The sequence below is a fragment of the Ursus maritimus genome, unplaced genomic scaffold (genome assembly GCF_017311325.1).
Source record: "Ursus maritimus isolate PB19 unplaced genomic scaffold, ASM1731132v1 scaffold_12, whole genome shotgun sequence".
NCBI classification, from domain to species: domain Eukaryota; kingdom Metazoa; phylum Chordata; class Mammalia; order Carnivora; family Ursidae; genus Ursus; species Ursus maritimus.
The window spans coordinates 857,424-875,087 of record NW_024423564.1 but is presented as its reverse complement, the minus strand read 5'-3'; the positions used below and the strand labels follow the sequence as shown (position 1 = coordinate 875,087).

General features: G+C 43.0%; 1 long non-coding RNA gene across 2 annotated transcripts in view; it reads left to right on the top strand.

The window, feature by feature from the left end:
* Positions 1-6,104, top strand: part of LOC103667490 — a 29,499-nt gene extending 23,395 nt beyond the window's left edge. For both annotated transcript variants that reach the window (XR_005833996.1, XR_569765.2), the window contains exons 2-3: positions 5,190-5,368; positions 6,067-6,104. This is a non-coding gene — a long non-coding RNA (uncharacterized LOC103667490). The remainder of the gene's footprint in view (positions 1-5,189; positions 5,369-6,066) is intronic.
* The last annotated feature ends 11,560 nt before the right edge of the window (positions 6,105-17,664 follow it).

Genomic DNA, 17,664 nt, shown 5'->3' with positions numbered 1-17,664 from the left:
CCTCGGGCCTTGTTTCTGAGCCAGGCAGGGGGCCGGGCTAACCTGGGTAGGGCCTATGGTCTGGCTGCCACCTGGTGTTGAGAGCTGGATGTATAGCAGGAGGGCCTCTACCAAGCACCAGCTCTGAGCTGGGGATAAAGAAAGAGGAAAGCTTTCACTGTGCAGAAGCTTTTTGTTTTGATGAAGTGCAAATAGGTCATTTTTGCTTTTGTTTCCCTTGCTTCCAGAGATGTATCTGATAAGTTGCTATGGCCAAGGTCATAGAGGTTGCTGCCTGTGTTCTCTAGGATTTTGTTTTTCCTGTCTCACATTAAGGTCTTCTATTCATTTTGAATTTATTTTTGTGTATGGTATAAGAAAGTGGTCCAGTTTCATTCTTCTGCATGTTGCTGTCCATTTAACAACAATCAACAAAACTAAAAGACAGCTTACAGAATGGGAGAAGATATTTGCAAATGACATAGCTGATGAAGAGTTAGTATCCAAAATCTAGAAAGAACTCAAACTCAACACCCAAAGAATAAATAATCCAGTTAAGAAATGGATAGAAGACAGGAACAGATATTTTTCTAAGAAGACATCCAGATGGCTAACAGACACCTGAAAAGATGCTCAACATCACTCATCATCAGGGAAACACAAATCAAAACTACAGTGAGATACCACCTCACACCTGTCAGAATGGCTATAATGAACACAAGAAACAACAGGTGTTGGCGAGGACGCAGAGAAAGGGGAACGCTCTTATACTGTTGGTGAGAATGCAAACTGGTGCTGGCACTGTGGAAAAAAGTATGGAGGTTCCTCAAAAAGTTAAAAATAGAGCCACCTTATGACCCAGCAATTCACTACCAGGTATTTACCCAAAGGATACAAAAATACATCACCCGATGTTTCTAGCAGCATTGTCAACAATAGCCAAACTATGGAAAGAGCACAAACGTCCATCAACTGATGAATGGATAAATAAGATGTGGTATGTGTGTGTACACACACACACACACACACACACACACACACAGTGGGATATTACTCAGCCATCAAAAAGAATGAAATCTTGCCATTTGTGACTATGTGGATGGAGCTAGAGTGTATTATACTAAGTGAAATAAGTCAGTCAGAGAAAGACAAATACCATATAATCTCACTCGTATGTGGAATTTAAGAAACAAAACAGATGAACATAGAGGAGGGAAAAAAGGGAGAGAGGGAAACAAACCATAAGAGACTCTTAACGATATAGAACGAACTGAGGGTTGATAGATGGAGGTGGGTGGGGAGATGGGCTAAATGTGTGATGGGCATTAAGGAGGGCACTTGTTGTGATGAGCACTGGGTGTTATGTGTAAGTGATGAACCACTAAATTCTACACTTGAAACCAATTTTACCAGGTATGTTAAATAACTAGAATTTAAATAAAAACTTGAGATTAAAAAAAAGAGGAAAAACCAGAAAACCTGTGGGGAAGCCAGGCTTCAAGGTGGGGCACACCATTCTGAATCAGAGAGGGAGTGTATTTCACATGGTGAAGATGAACAGTGAAGTTACTAGTTAGTCTGAGGCCAGAGGCCAATAAAACCAACAGTGTACAGTTACCTCTGCTGTCTCCCATGTGACTCTCTGAGTCACATTTTCCCTATTTTACAGATGGGGCTTATCCCGGGAAGGCTCAAAAGGTTTGTCCAAATCAGTAGCCTCTGAATGGCAGAGCTGGGATTTGAAAGGGGTTTTCAGACATTGAGAGGGGGATGGGTGTGGGCAGTGGTGGGGGTGGGCACTGAATTTCATGTCAGGAGCAATAAGAGTAGTCTGGGCAGATGTAGGCATGGAGTGTGGAGGGTCTGGGCAAAATAAATGATAAGGACCTGTGCCCTGTTGGCCTTAAGGTAGGGAGTGAGCCTTGGTGGTAAGAAGCCCATCACTGACCAGGGTGAGTGTGAATGGCCGCTGGGCTTGAGGAGAGGTTTGCCAGGGAGACAAGCCCCAGTAAGTCCTACAGAGGAGCCAGGACAGATGTCAGCTCCATATGTCAGGGGCTCTCTGGAGGGGGACCTAAGTGGTGGCTGACAGGACACTTGATGACAGGCCCAATGAGCATGTGATCTGCTAATCAGCAGCTAGAACAGAAGACCCAAGATAGGAGAAATGTACCAGTGAGTGGATGGGGCCCTAAGAGCAGGTAACACCAGGGAAATTGCAGCCAGAGAAGAGAAAAATTCATCCAGCTCACCTGCTGGCAGGCACCAGCTAGGAAGGGAGACCAAGGGACCTCTGGGGGATGCTGGTCAGGGGTGGGTGGGTAGGACTGTCTTCAGTTCAGAACCCCTAGTGAGAAACACAGAAGTGTTTTCTTCCCACCTGCCTGCACCATGCTGGTAGAGGTGTGGGGGCAGCAGCTGCGGTCAGGTAGCTGATCCCTGCTAAGAGTGAGAAGGCAGAGTCTTGGTGGCACCTTCCAGCCATGCCAATCTGCATCTCCCAATGCTGCAGGACACGGGCTCTGTGCCTGGCACACCTTCCCACTTCTACCACTTCCTAATTACTCTTTTCTATTTTTTTTTTTCCTCTCAGTTTCTCAAATAAAGTTCCCTTTGGAAAAAAAAATCCGGACTCCCATTTTCTCTTAACAAGAGGGTGGAATCATTTGTCCCCATGCAGGGCAGGTTAACTAAAGGGACAGAACATCTCTAAGGGCCCAGGGCATAGAGTTTGAGTGGGAATGGGAGTGAGCTGACACGAGCAGATGGGACAACTTGGAGAGAAGACCAGCAATGTGGGATCTGTCCTGATGACAATGTCACTGCCCTGGCAGCACCCCTCAACAGCCCCCTTCACCCTCCGTGTGTTCCACTAACCCCTCTTCCTACACACACTCAACACCTCCTTGCTTTCCCACCCAAAAGTGACTAAACGGGTCACTTAGCAAACTAGATCCCATTGCTACTCTACCAATAACTATGAATCAGTGACTATATGCCCAACATTTGCTACTTCCATGCAGATTGCCTTAAATTTTTCTTTTTAATAAAAATTTGGCTATAAAGTAAAACAGGCCCACTTTGGAAAAGTCAGGAAAGCATAATGAGGACAATGGCAATCAGGTTTTTTCATTAATTAAATTAACAGCTTTATCTCACTTCTGATGACGAGTAAGTTCTTCTCACTTCTCTTCCCAGCCACCAAAGGGTCCTGGTGCTCTGGTGGCTTGTCTACAGTGAGTTCTCAGTCAATACTTGTGGGGTGGCTGGTTGTCAACTGGCATGCCCAGCAAGCTCCACATACCCTGTAAACATTTGAAACCATGGTGTGTGTTGGCAGTGGTAGCTGGTCTGTCACATACTGTCTGGGGAGCTGGCTAGATTCCACATAGACTTGTTTTTCCAAGGTTAACTGGTAGCTTTCTGTCATGACACCAAGCTGAGCCCTGCAGGAACTGGGTTTGGATGATGCTTTCGGATCACCTGAATGTGAGTTGATCCTGGTAGGAGTCGGTTTCTCCACAATCAGATGGTGGGTGCTTACTGTGTGCCAGGCACTGTATAGGCTGCAGGGAATGTAAAGATGAAGGTTGTTAGAGACAGGACCCACAAACTAATTGGAAAATGACCTGATAAATGTGGTCCTGGAGTTAGATACAAAACCCTGGGGGAACAAAGGGAAATGGCTCTGGGCATGAGTCATTCTAGGAAGGCTTCATGGAAGAGGCAGCATGAGAGTTGGGTCTTGAAGGGCGACTGGGGTATAGTTGCCTGGGGAACTTTGGGGCCAGGTGGAGAGAAGGGAGGCTGTTTTAGACCAAATGAAGAATAAGAGCAGTGACCTGAGGTATGAAGGCTAAGGACCTTCTGTGGCTTCCATTTTCAAATCTGAGCTGTACCATTAATAAGAGTGGCTGCTGCCTCAGAGACCCTGTGTGAGCAGCCATCTGCCCTAGAACTTTGGAGGGCCCTCTCCCTTGTGCCTCCGTGCTCTTCCTTGGGTTGACCTAGCAGGGAGCAGCCATGTCTGCTTGTGTTGTCAGGCCCAGCTTCAATGCTTCTTTCCCTGAAGCCTCTGGGATTGTTGAGACAGATGTGACTGCTCCCACTTCTGGACTCTCACTGCACCCCATCCTTACTGCTGTCATGTCTCCTTACACAGCAATTGTCTCTGTTTTAGGGTTTGGTTTTCTTCACTAGGCTATGTGCTCCTTAGGCAGGAAATGTTCTTGGTTCAGGCCTGCAGTCCTAGCATCTGGCATCAGACCTCACAGAAAACACACACTCAATAAATGTTTAATTCTTTAGCTTGTTCTGTGAACACATCCCACTCACTAACTAACCTCATTAGGGATTAAGGTAGGGCCCTCAGCAGTTTGCTGCAGGGTGAGAAGGTTCAGAGTAGATTACCCTCATCAACCTTAATTAGTGCTTTATTGAGAAGGTCACAATTGAGGCTTATGTAACAAGAGCCCATTACTTAATTGATTAAAACAGGTTTTCAGTTGGCAGCTTGACAAGTGCAAGCTGCACAGCCTCTCCCACTCCACCTACAGGGCTGGTAAGTGACAGATTTGGGTGGCAAATGCTTGGAATGCCTTGAAGATCCTGCTCAAGCCAGCCAGCTGGGTGCTACTGGGATAGGGAAGACGCTGGTGACAAATGTGACCTGATTACTTAGAGCCCTTTGTTCCTAGGATGGGCCTTGGGAGCCTGACCAGTTGCTGAACTGGCTGTCAAACAGCCCACCTGGGACTGGGAGAGATGAAAAGCATGTCTCCTTGGTCTTGTCTTGTTGCATCATTTACCCCATTTGGGAACCTGCACCTTGACTTTTCTACTAATGGCCAGTTGAAGAATCAGAACATTGATATAAATCGGTATTTCCTATAATGGAATTTTGTGATGAAGCACTACCAACGAAGAGTGGATGGATGAATGGATAAGCAGAAGGGTGGGATATATGGATAGGGAGATAGTAAATCATCAAAAGGATAGACAGGTAGATAGTAGAACAGGTGGATGGATTTATTGGATGGATGGGTGGGAAGTCAACCCATGCTTATGGCCCCCCTAAGGTCATAAAGTCCTCTAGTTATTGGTGGCAGTGCTGGCAGATGCTGCGCCAGTAGTACCTTAGTTTCTGAAGGCTTGCTGGGAATAGTTGAAGAGCTAAATATAAAGGGATAATGCTTACATTTATTTTTCAGGCAATAGCAATAAATTGAATGCAGCTGATGCATCTTCAAAGATTCACTACCTTCCAAGACTTTCAAGCATGAAGATATCTTCATCTTCCCCTCTCAGAATTGACGGGGAAGCCAAATAGGACCGAGTGAAATAACCTGCAAATAGAACACCTTAAGAAAAGTACACCTATAAAAATAAGGTAACAAACAATAAAACAACACTGCAAACAGTTGGGCAAACGCAGAACAAAGAATCACCTTCATAAACCCATCATTGTAGAGCAAGCCTTGTTGTTTTGTGTGGCTGTGGTTCTGCACAGGAACCATACATAGCTGCAATCGTCATGCTCATGACTACCTCTGTACCCTACTTTCTCCACCTCACATGATGTCATGAACATTTTCTATGTTGCCACATAGCCTTTATAATTACTTTAAATGACTATAAAATATTCCATTCTCTATGCTACTGCTGAATATTTAGGTTTCTTGTATTTTTTTTCCTTTGCTCATTTTCATGAATTAACAAATGTTAGGTATTTTACCTGGTGCCTGGCAAAATGTATACACTTAATAGGTGCTTTATTTCCTTCCCATCTCTCTCCTTTATATATCTTCATATTTAGGCTTTTCCTTTGGAAAAATTTCTTAAGATAAATATTAGTTTAAGAGTTTAAACAGTTGTATGGCTGTTCATGCATATGGCTGCCATGTTGCTTTATTAATAACCATGATGATAATATAAATAGCTCCACAATTACACATATTATCTCATAAAATCCTCTCAACATCTCTAAGGGGTAGCCATTACCCCATTTTTGATGAGAAAGGAGATGCCCACAAATTTAAGTAATTTGTCCAACATCAATATCTGTTCTGTTTTCTTCTTTCTTTTCAGGGACTGGTACAGTGTCTGGCACACAGAATGGCTTCAATAAATATTTGCTAAATGAAATCCACAGGTGGGAGTGCCATGATTTACTTCAAAGCTTGTACTTTTTCCCTTAAATCTTGCCAGCTGGCTTTCGACATTTATTTGGGTGGGGGTAAGGTATTGCCTTCCCTTTTAATTAAGAACTCAGACTTAGTGAAGCACCCATTCAAGCTTAGGGCAACCATGTGAGAGCAAATGATGTGCTGTGAGTGGGAGTTTAGGACCCTAATTGTAGTTAGCCTAGAACTGTACCTGCCTGACTTTTTCCTGAGGTCAATCATGCACAGCTATCATATAGTTTTAAAAACAATGCCATAGGAGAGTGGTCCTAAGTGCTTGGTAGCCACATCGAATTCAGAGGGTTTTTTGTTGTCTGTGGCTGTGTGACCTGATTACACATTTATAGAAATGCTGTACTCATTGGGATCACTCTCTAACATCCAACTGTACATGCTGAGGAGGCAGAATGGCCTTGAGCCCTATCCTTCCTAGTTTCAGAGGATGTATCCCAAAGAGCACCAGCCCTAAGAATCTTGAGTGGGAGTCATTTCCTCAGGTTGTGGCTTCCTGGCATAGGGCAGGAACCTATATCCTATTTCTGTTCCATAGGATGAGTGTTTTGAGCATCAGAATGGTTCTTTAGAGACACTTTAAAGAATAAGGTCTGTACACAGATGTTGCCTGGCTAAGCAGAGGGCTGGAGAGTTCAATGATAGAGCTTGCCTCAGTGCTATGAAGAAGACCCAACATGATAGGGCTTCCTGTGTGATGAGAGAGAGAGAGAGAGAGAGAGAGAGCGTGTACCTAGGGATCTAAAGCCCCATGGCAGTGCTTAAAAGGTTCTGGACATCTCTCCAGATAGGAGTCACTGCCCCTTCAGCCTGGCCTGTCATGGGGGAACTGAGTCCTCCTCTTGGTTCTGGAAGATCAGAGTTGACTCTGCCCATGCCTTCTCTGAGAAGGGTCAGGGGTTTGGAAAGCCAGCTTCATCTTAGTCATTGGCTCATGGTCATCTTGCCAGGATAAATTGAGGCTACTTTATTCAACACGTGTTTATCAAGCTCTAGCCATGTGCCAAACCCTAGTCTGGGCACTGGTGATACAGCCATGAATAAAACATACAAAACCCTACTTTCATGGAGTTTACATTACAGTTGAGTAGACTAGCAACAGGAAAAATAATAAATAAAACATATCAAAGAGTTACAAGGGCTATGGAGGGGGCAGGGATGCTGGGTAGGGAATGCTGGAGTTGGTGGAGGGAGTGGATGAGTGTGGAAAGGTGGTATGTATGCTGGCTGTAGACTGTGCATGGGACCCCTCCAAGAAGTGGCCTTTCTTGGCCTCTGGTCACTTAGGTGGCAATGTCCTACCCCTGTGGGCAATCTTTACACGTCACCCTCTTTGTTCTCTTCCTAGTGGTTGTTGTGTTGTGCAATGACCTTGTTCATTTGTCTGTCTCTTCCTTCTTCAAATGATTCAGATGAATTCTTGTGAGATTCCAAAAGGTGTACATTTGGGGAGGAGATGGAGATGGGGATGGGTTGTGGAAGCCAGGCCATGATTCCACATGCCAAGTTCAAGTTGGGAATGTTCTGACAGACTTGGAAGTTGAGTTCATAGTTGGATAGTCCTGGTGCCTGTTTGGAGATTCTTCTGACTGGGGAGAAGGGAAGTATACCAATGGGAGAGGGGTTTGGAGAAGCAATTTGGATAGGAGACCATGAGAACTGGGGGAGCTACATGGGCCTCTGTCCCTTCTTGTTCTGAGCAGGATGCAGGAAGGTAGGGTTCAAAGAAGGGATGCCATTTAGTTAGAGCCTGGCTCGTTCCTGATCTAGCACTGAGATGTTAGAAGAGCTCAAACAGGAGGGACCGCCGTCCCCGCACTGACCTTAACCCCATTGTCCCACCTCTAGCAAGTTGCAACAGATTTTTCTATAGGAGCCTCGGTTAGGGAGTGGTGCCCTTAATCAGCAACCGAAACTCTGGGCAGGTGTTAATTAGGTCCAAGCAACTAAGAGGTGATTATATCTTTCCTTTATTAAAGATGAGAAGAGTGTAAGGGCACCCCCTACTTCTCCCTGGCTCCTCCCTGACTTCCAGAGAAGGCTGGGAGGTGGGGCTGGGGTAAGACCTGCTCTGGGGGAGGTTGAATGGAACACCTGGTCCACAGAACAGACTGCTGCTCTCCTGTGCAGCTGCGCGTGGAGGCAATGGCCTAGCTCAGACCATGAGAGGATGCAGGCAGAGGAGCACCCTCTGAAAGCCCTGGACACTGGGTGTTGGTCTCAGCAGGAGAGGAAGGATACTTGCTCATGGTGCCATTTGCCATTTCTCCATCTAGCTGGTCTCATTCTGAGCATTTTTTCTTGTCATTTTCTTCTGATTATAAACATGATAAATACACACACAAGCACACACATACATACACATTGCTTCTCACAGGCTTTGGAGGTAAAGTGACTTGGAGGAAAACAGGTGTAATAGAAAAGCAGGAGATTAGAATTGGGGCATTAAGCTTACAGTTCTTACTAGTTGACTCTGTTATGTGTCCATGTAACTTAAATTGTGCTGACATACCTACATCTATAAAATGGGTATTTAAAAAATTCACTCATTATGAGCATCTACATTTGTCATGAAGGGCTGAGATAAAACTCTGGTAGTTATGTGTAAACCCTGAAGTTCTATCCCAGTATAAGGAGGAGAACTATCATTAAGCCATACTCTTATTGGAGTGGACTGTTGAAGGAACTGAACTGGCAGGTATAAGACATTGTAAATATTAAAAAACCCTTTTGAATTAACTTCTTCATAAGTGAATTGAGAGGGCTGGACCAGATGGGCAAGAGCCCTTACAGGTTAGAGTTTGATTTTGAGTAGCAAACGACAGACAGAGGTGTTTCTCAGTGGGGGTGGGGGTCCTTGCAGAGCACATGGTGGCCTGCATGGGAGCCCCTGATACAGGGCAGCTTGTGTCAGGACAAGCATGGCCTTTGGATCAAATGCCAGGCCCACCTGTTTTTTTAATAATAATGTTTTATTATGTTATGTTAGTCACCATACAGTACATCCCAAGTTTTTGATGTAAAGTTCCACGATTCATTACTTGCATATATCACCCAGTGCACCATGCAATACGTGCCCTCCTTAATACCCATCACCGGCCTATCCTGATCTCCCCATCCTCCTCCCCTCTAAAGCCCTCAATTTGTTTTCCAGCGTCCACAGTCTCTCATGGTTCATTCCCCCTTCTTTTTACCCCCCCTTCCTTCTTCCCTTTCTTCTCCTACCGATCTTCCTACTTCTTATGTTCCATACATGAGTGAAATCATATGAAAATTGTCTTTCTCTGCTTGACTTATTTCGCTTAGCATTATCTCCTCCAGTCCCGTCCATGTTGCTGCAAATGTTGTCAAATCGTTCTTTTTGATGGGTGAATAATATTCCATCGTATATATAGACCACAACTTCTTTTTTTTTTTTAAAGATTTTATTTATTTATTTGACAGAGATAGAGACAGCCAGCGAGAGAGGGAACACAAGCAGAGGGAGTGGGAGAAGAAGAAGCAGGCTCATAGCGGAGGAGCCTGATGTGGGGCCCGATCCCACAACGCCGGGATCACGCCCTGAGCCGAAGGCAGACGCTTAACCGCTGTGCCACCCAGGCGCCCCTGGACCACAACTTCTTAATCCAGTCATCTGTTGAAGGGCATCTCAGCTCCTTCCACGATTTGGCTATTGTGGACATTGCTGCTATGAACATTGGGGTGCATATGGCCCTTCTCTTCACTACGTCTGTATCGTTGGGGTAAACACCCAGTAGTGCAATGGCTGGATCATAGGGTAGCTCTATTTTTAACTTTTTAAGGGACCTCCACACTGTTTTCCAAAGAGGCTGTACCAACTTGCATTCCCACCAACAATGTAGGAGGGATCCCGTTTCTCCACATCCTCTCCAACATTTGTTGTTTCTTGCCTTGTCAATTTTTGCCATTCTAACTGGCGTAAGGTGATATCTCAATGTGGTTTTGATTTGAATTTCCTGATGGCTAATGGTTTTGAACATTTTTTCATGTGTCTGTTAGCCATTTGTATGTCTTCCTTGGAAAAGTGTCTGTTCACATCTTCTGCCCATTTTTTGATTTGATTATTTGTTTCCTGTGTATTGCGTTTGAGAAGTTCTTTGGAGATCTTGGAGACTAATCTTTTATCTGTAGTGTCATTTGCAAATATCTTCTCCCATTCCGTGGGCTGCCTCTTAGTTTTTTTGACTGTCCTTCAGCCCCACCTGTTTGACTTTAGGCGGGTTTCCTAAGATCTTTGGCGTCTTGGTTTCTTCATTTGTAAAATTGGGATAATTATTTCCCTCCCTTGCTTTGGGGGTTGGAATGAAGAATTAAGTGAAAAAATTATACCAAGTGCTTGGCCAAGGAATTTCAGAGTGTGGGAAATAGAAAGGTCCTTAGACATTACCTAGTCTCACCCTACCTTTTACAAATGAAGAGCTGCAACCCAGAGAGGTAGGTGCCCAAAATTTTACTTCACAGCAAATTAGTGGGAAAGCCTAGATGAAGACCAGGTCCCCAGAAGGCCATCAATTCAGGTTTTATAATCTATGCTCCAGGGATTTCACCTCTGTTGTTGGAGAGCCCTATCCTACCTGGCCTTGGGAGTGTAATCCCAGAAGGGCAGGCTGGTGGCTAGCAGTGTCTTTCCTGAAGTCCACAGGCTCCCCCTGCTGGGCGAATGCCTTGACTGGCCCATGGGCACTTCCTTGGTGCCCTCACCATTGTGATACGTTTTTAAGCTTTCAGTATTCTACATCACTGTGCCACTTTAAAAGAGATTCAAGAGGGCACTTGTGATGAGCACTGTGTGTTTTATGTAAGTGATGAATCACTGAATTCTACTCCAGAAACAAATATTGTGCTTTATGTTAACTAAAACAATTTAAATAAAAAAGGAGATTCAAATAATAAAGTGTTTTCCTATAATCCCACATAATTACCATTTCATGTGCTCTTCATTCTGTCGTGTAGCTCCAAATTTCTGTTTATCATTTTCCTTCCTAGAAGACTTACTCTAACATCTCTTGTAGTTCAAGTTTGCTGGTGATAAATTCTTTCAGCATTTGAATATCTTAAAATGTCCTTAATTCTTCTTCGTTTTTGAAAGACATCTATATTGGTGTAAAGTTCTAGGTTGAAAGTTATTCTCTTAGTAATTTAAAGATATTCCTCCACCATCTTCTGGCTTGGATCATTTCTGGCGAGAAGAATGCTATCATTCTTCTCTTTCTTCCTCTATAAATAATGTATTTTTTCTCTGGCTTCTTTGAAGATATTTTCTGCATCAGTGGTTTTAAACAATTTGATTATGAAGTCCCTTGGTGTAGTGTTCTTTATGTTTCTTGTATTTATTTATTTATTTATTTATTTATTTGAGAGAGAGAGGGAGAGAGCAGGGGGAGGGCAGAGAGAGAGGAAGAGAATTTCTCAAGCAGACTCACTGCTGAGTGTGGAGTTCTACTAGCGGCTCAATCCCAAAACCCTACGATCATGACCTGAGCTGAAATGAAAAGTTGACTGGTCAACTGAGTGAACCACCCAGGTGCCCAGATGGGATTCAGAGAAATTATGTGATGTGTCCAAGATCATAACTCTGTAGTGGTGGCGCTGGAATTTGAATCCAGGCTTGCCCCTCTCCAGAAGACAAAAGCTGACTGTGGGCATCTCCAGGTCAAGGAGCAACCTTTATTGATTTGTGAGTACTCGGAGTATAGTGTGGTCAATAAGTGCCAATCCCCAAAGACACGGGCCCTGCTGTACCCCCCATGGTGTGATGCTCCTCTCCAGCAAGTTTGTACCCCTCTGTACAGGGGACACACCATGGGCCCAAAATAATGTGTCTGGGGCAGTTATTTACCCCTCCCCTCTGCAAGCTTTTGACAGCCATTTGGAAAACAGTCTGCCATGGTGCAGGGCTTCCCCTCCTACTGGACCTTTCCTATAAGTGACTACCTTTCATCTTAACACCAGCTCAGCCTTGTTTGATGAATGAAGAGACTTGATTTTCAGAGCTGGAAGGTCATTCATGTATGCATACATGCATGAAACCAGTAAATATTTATGGAGCCTCTACTATGTCCCTGTCAATGTTATTGGCACTAGGGATATAGCAGTGAACAGAATAGAGAAAAGCAATGGTGCAAAACTGGCGGGGGGGGGGGAGTAGGCAGTAAACAATAAACTTAATACATAAATAAATTATATAAAATGTTAGAAGGTGATAATGGCAATAAAAATAGGCAGAATTTGAGAGGATTGGGAATGTATGTGGTGGAGATAGAGGCTAAGTTGCAATCGAAATGGATTGGTGAGATCTGCTTTATTAAGAAGCCTACTTTTGCACAAATACTTGAAATGGGGTTAGGCAGTGAGCCAAGGTGATATCTTGGGTGAGAACATTCCAGCCAGAGCAAATGCCCTGAGATGAGTGTGCCTCACCCATGCAAAATACGACAAGGATCCACCATTTGTAGATGGATGCACCAATCTTTGAGAAAGAACCCAAAGCAAGGCACTTGGAGAATGACTCCAGTGATTCCATTGTTTATTAATGAGATTACACAAGGCAGGCTCTGTAAAGTGTCCAGCATGACCCTTTTAATTATAGTTGACATTCTCAGTGTCAGGACATTTCTGTACAGATGTGTAGGTTGTGCACTGTGCAAAGGCACTGTGTCTAAGGGGATGCAATTTCCAGTGCAGACATTATGTATTTGTGTTTATTATACCAATTTTCCAGGAAGTGAGAGTAAAATGTCTTGTTTTGATAAAGTAGTAAAATATGACAACTTTTGGATGTGGAAGTAGCGTCATAGGAAAGGGACAACTTTCTCTAATTGTCACAAAGGTACCACAAAGGCTAGTTGTCTTATTGAGAGTTTACATGAACCAGGCATTCTTCGAAGTGTTGTATTAACTTCTTCAAACTTCACAGTAACTTTTAGAGATTGATAACTTTTAATAACCATTTTTACAGATGAAAAAATTGAGCTATAGAAAGATGAAAAACTTATTTAATCCAGTAACTGGTGGAGTAGAGCCTATTAAAAAAAAAAAGGGTACGACAAGGAGACCTGTGTGGCTGGAAGAGTGTGTGAGAGAAGAGTCATGGGGATCATGAGTAGCTCTTACCTGCTGGGCACAATTGGGCACAAGCACATGCTAATCTTGTCAACCCCTATGGGAGGGTGTTATGAACCCATTTATAAGCTGAGAAATGGGGGCTCAGTGAGATTGGGTGACTTGTACCCGGTTATAGAACTAGCAAGCAGGTGTTTTGGCTCCAGAGCCCCTTTTCTCTCCTTTACACCCTACTGCCTTTCTTTACGCGTGTTTCTTTTGAGGTTGAGCAGTCCCTGCCTGTAGTGGCCACCATGTTCCAGGCTCAGTGAGTGTGGGGTGGGTGGGCAGGCTAATGTCACTCAAGAGCCCTCAGGAGTATCAAGCTCCCAGTGCTGATTTTCACCCACCTAGGCTGCTTCCTGTACTCCTAATTATAGGTCCTTTTTCCTTAGTATTCTGAAATCCATCACTGTTTTAATTCTTTGTTTTCTTAGCATTCAGTAGACTTTTTTTTTTTAATTCTCTGAAAGAGAAAATGTGGAAGTTATATTCTGTAAAATGAAAGCAAATGCAGTGTTTTGCTTACCATGGCTGTTTCCTTTTGTTTCTTTGGGTAGTGGGTACAGAATTTTTAGGGTATATACTGTGTTGTGTGTGTGGTGGGGGGTGGGGGTGGTGGTAGGCAGATTTCCTCCAGGCAGGCATCTGTATTTGGCTCCTTCCTGGGTGAGATATAGGAAGGGAGGGATCCAACTAAGCTGTGCTTGGAGGAGGGGTGGGTGCCACCTGCTGGTTGTGCAAACCACATTTTCACTCAGCTTCACTCAATCTTTTCCAGGTGAAGGTGGAAATGGTGCAGGAAGCCTTTCTAGTTGTGACTGAGCAAATTAATTCTTCCCTTTCCAGCCTTCCCAAAGCACTTTATGTATCTGGTACCTTTATGGTAGCATCGTGCTAATGTCCTTCGACATGGCTGGTGCTGGTATTTATGAGGAACAATATTCTCTACACTTAAGGTTTCCATCTTCCATTCGACTATCACAACTTTGAAAATCACCTATTTCCAGAAGCTATCTCTTACTCCCCCACCCCCAGCCCTCCATGGCCTCTGCACTACTTCTACTGACTTTGTGGTTATGGTGTCTGTTTCCTCTCCGTTGTGTGAACCACCCGAGGACAGGGGATTAGCATAATTTATCTCTGATTCCAAGTGGCAGCACAGGACCTGGGGTATGGTAAGGTGTTGAGTAACTTGAAAGAATGAAAAAATAAATAGCAACAGACAACAATACATAGAAAACAGACTGCACTTTGATCTGTAGAAATGTGTGGAGTTTATTTAAATGGAGAAAGAATGTCCCCTTCTTGATATTGGCAACTCAAGAACATCCCTTTTAAAAACTTTTAGGGGTCAAAATTCACAAAACATTCCCAGATGTTAAGGTTTTGACTTTGAAAGAGAGACAGACTACATGTATTTTAGATTTTGCTAATTTATGCTCATCCTTTTATCTGGCCCCACAGATTCCTTACCAGGAATTCTTATCTAATTTTTGAAAAAATGATTTGGTCACAGCACTTATCACATATTATTGTGATCATCTGGTTACAGGTATGCCTCCCACAAATACTCTAAAAGGGCATAATGACTATGCAGGGAAATGGCTGGTGATGAGCTTGAAAGCCAGAGTGGGGCACTTGGCCAATGGCCATCTGTGCTGAGCAAATCCGGACTTGCTCTTGTGCAGGGGTGCCCTCTTGTGGAGAAACAGCAAATTAATTTTTTACTCTATGAATAAGTATTCCAACAACAATAGTTTAGTACTCTATCTTTTCCCTATTATTTTTTTTTATTGAGGTATAACTTGAAAAAAGCAGATTACACAAACCTTCAGTTATATAACTCAATTCCATTTTATTGTTTTTTGCTTTTTGTTTTTTTAATTAATTATTTAATTTTAATTAATTAATTTTTATTATGGTATGTTAGTGACCATACAGTACATCATTAGTTTTTGATGAGTGTTCCATGATTCATTGTTTGCGTATAACACCCAGTGCTCCATGCAATATGTGCCCTCCTTAATACCCATCACCAAGCTAGCCCATCCCCCAACCCTTCCCCTCTAAAACCTTCAGCTTGTTTCCCCGGAGTCCATAGTCTCTCCTGGTTCATTTCCTCCTCTGTTTACCCCACCTTCATTCTTCCCTTCCTCCTTCTACCAATCTTCCTATTTCTTATGTTCCATAAATGAGTGAAACCATATGATAATTCTCTTTCTCTGCTTGACTTATTTCACTTAGCATTATCTCCTCCAGTGCCGTCCATGTTGCTGCAAATGTTGGGTAATCATTCTTTCTGATAGCTGAGTAATATTCCATTGTATATATGGACCACATCTTCTTTATCCATTCGTCTGTTGATGGGCATCTAGGCTCCTTCCACAGTTTGGCTATTGTGGACAATGCTGCTATGAACATTGGGGTGCATATGGCCCTTCTCTTCACTGTGTCTGTGTCTTTGGGGTAAATACCCAGTAATGCAATTGGTGGGTCATAGGGTAGCTCTATTTTTAACTTTTTGAGGAACCTCCACACTGTTTTCCAAAGTGGCTGTACCAACTTTCATTCCCACCAACAGTGTAAGAGGGATCCCTTTCTCCACATCCTCTCCAACATTTCTTGTTTCTTGCCTTGTCAATTTTCGTCATTCTAACTGGTGTAAGGTGCTATCTCAAGGTGGTTTTGATTTGAATTTCCCTGATGGCTAATGATTTTGAATATTTTTTCATGTGTCTGTTAGACGTTTGTATGTCTTCATTGGAAAAGTGTCTTTTCATATCTTCTGCCCATTTTTTTATTTGATTATTTGTTTCTTGGGTATTGAGTTTGAGAAGTTCTTTGTAGATCTTGAATATCAGCCTTTTATCTGTAGTGTCATTTGCAAATATCTTCTCCCATTCTGTGGGCTGCCTCTTTGTTTTGTTGACTGTTTCCTTGGCTGTGCAGAAGCTTTTGATCTTGATGAAGTCTCACAAGTCCATTTGTTTCCCTTGCCTTTGGGGACGTGCATGAAAGAAATTACTGTGGCTGATGCCAAAGAGGTTACAGCCTATGTTCTCCTCTAGGATTTTGATGGATTCCTGTCTCACATCAAGGTCTTTCATCCATTTGGAGTTTATCTTTAAGTATGGTGTAAGAAAGTGGTCAGGTTTCATTCTTCTGTATATAGCTGTCCAATTTTCCCAGCACCATTTATTGAAGAAACTGTCTTTTTTTCCACTGGATGTTTTTCCTGCTTTGTCAAAGATTAGTTGCCCAAAGAGTCAAGGGTCCATTTCTGGAGTCTATATTCTGTTCCATTGGTCTATGTGTCTGTTTTTGTGCCAGTACCATGCTGTCTTGGTGATCACAGCTTTGTAGTATAGCTTGAAATCCAGCAACGTGATACCCCCAGCTTTGTTTTTCTTTTTCAACATTTCCTTGGCCATTTGGGGTCTTTTCTGGTTCCACACAAATTTTAGGATTGCTTGTTCCAGCACTTTGAAAAATGTCCTTGGTATTTTGATCAGGATAGCATTGAAAGTGTAGATTGCTCTTGGTAGCATGGACATTTTAACTATGTTAATTCTCCCGATCCATAAGCATGGAATGTTTTTCCTTCTTTTTGTGTCTTCTTCAATGTCTTTCATCAGTGTTCTGTAGTTTCTAGAGTATAGATCCTTTACCTCTCTGGTTAAGTTTATTCCAAGATATCTTATGGTTTTTGGTGCTATTGTAAATGGATATGATTCCTTAATTTCTCTTTCTTCTGTCTCATTGTTAGTGTATAGAAATGCAACTGATTTCTGAGCATTGATCTTGTCTCCTGCCACATGACTGAAATGTTGAATGAGTTCTAGTAATTTGGGGGTGGAGTCTTTTGGGTTTTCCATATAAAGTATCATGTCATCTGCGAAGAAAGAGAGTTAGACTTCTTCTTTGCCAATTTGAAAACCTTTTATTCTTTTTTGTTGTCTGATTGCTGTTGCCAGGACTTCTAGTACTATGTTGACCAATAACGGTGAGAGTGGGTATTCTTGTCATGTTCCTAATCTTAAGGGAAAGGCTCTCAGCTTTTCCCCATTGAGAATGATATTCACTGTAGGCTTTTCATAGATGGTTTTTATGAAATTGAGGAATTTACCCACTATCCCTACTGTCTGAAGGCTTTTAATTAGGAAAGGATGCTGTATTTTGTCAAATGCTTTTTCTGCATCAATTGAGAGGATCATATAGTTCTTTTCTCTTCTCTTATTAATGTGTTGTATCACACTGATTGATTTGCAAATGTTGAACCACCCTTGCATCCCAGGGATGAATCCCACTTCGTCATGATGGTTAACCCTTTTAATGTACTGTTGCATTCTATTTGCTACGATCTTGC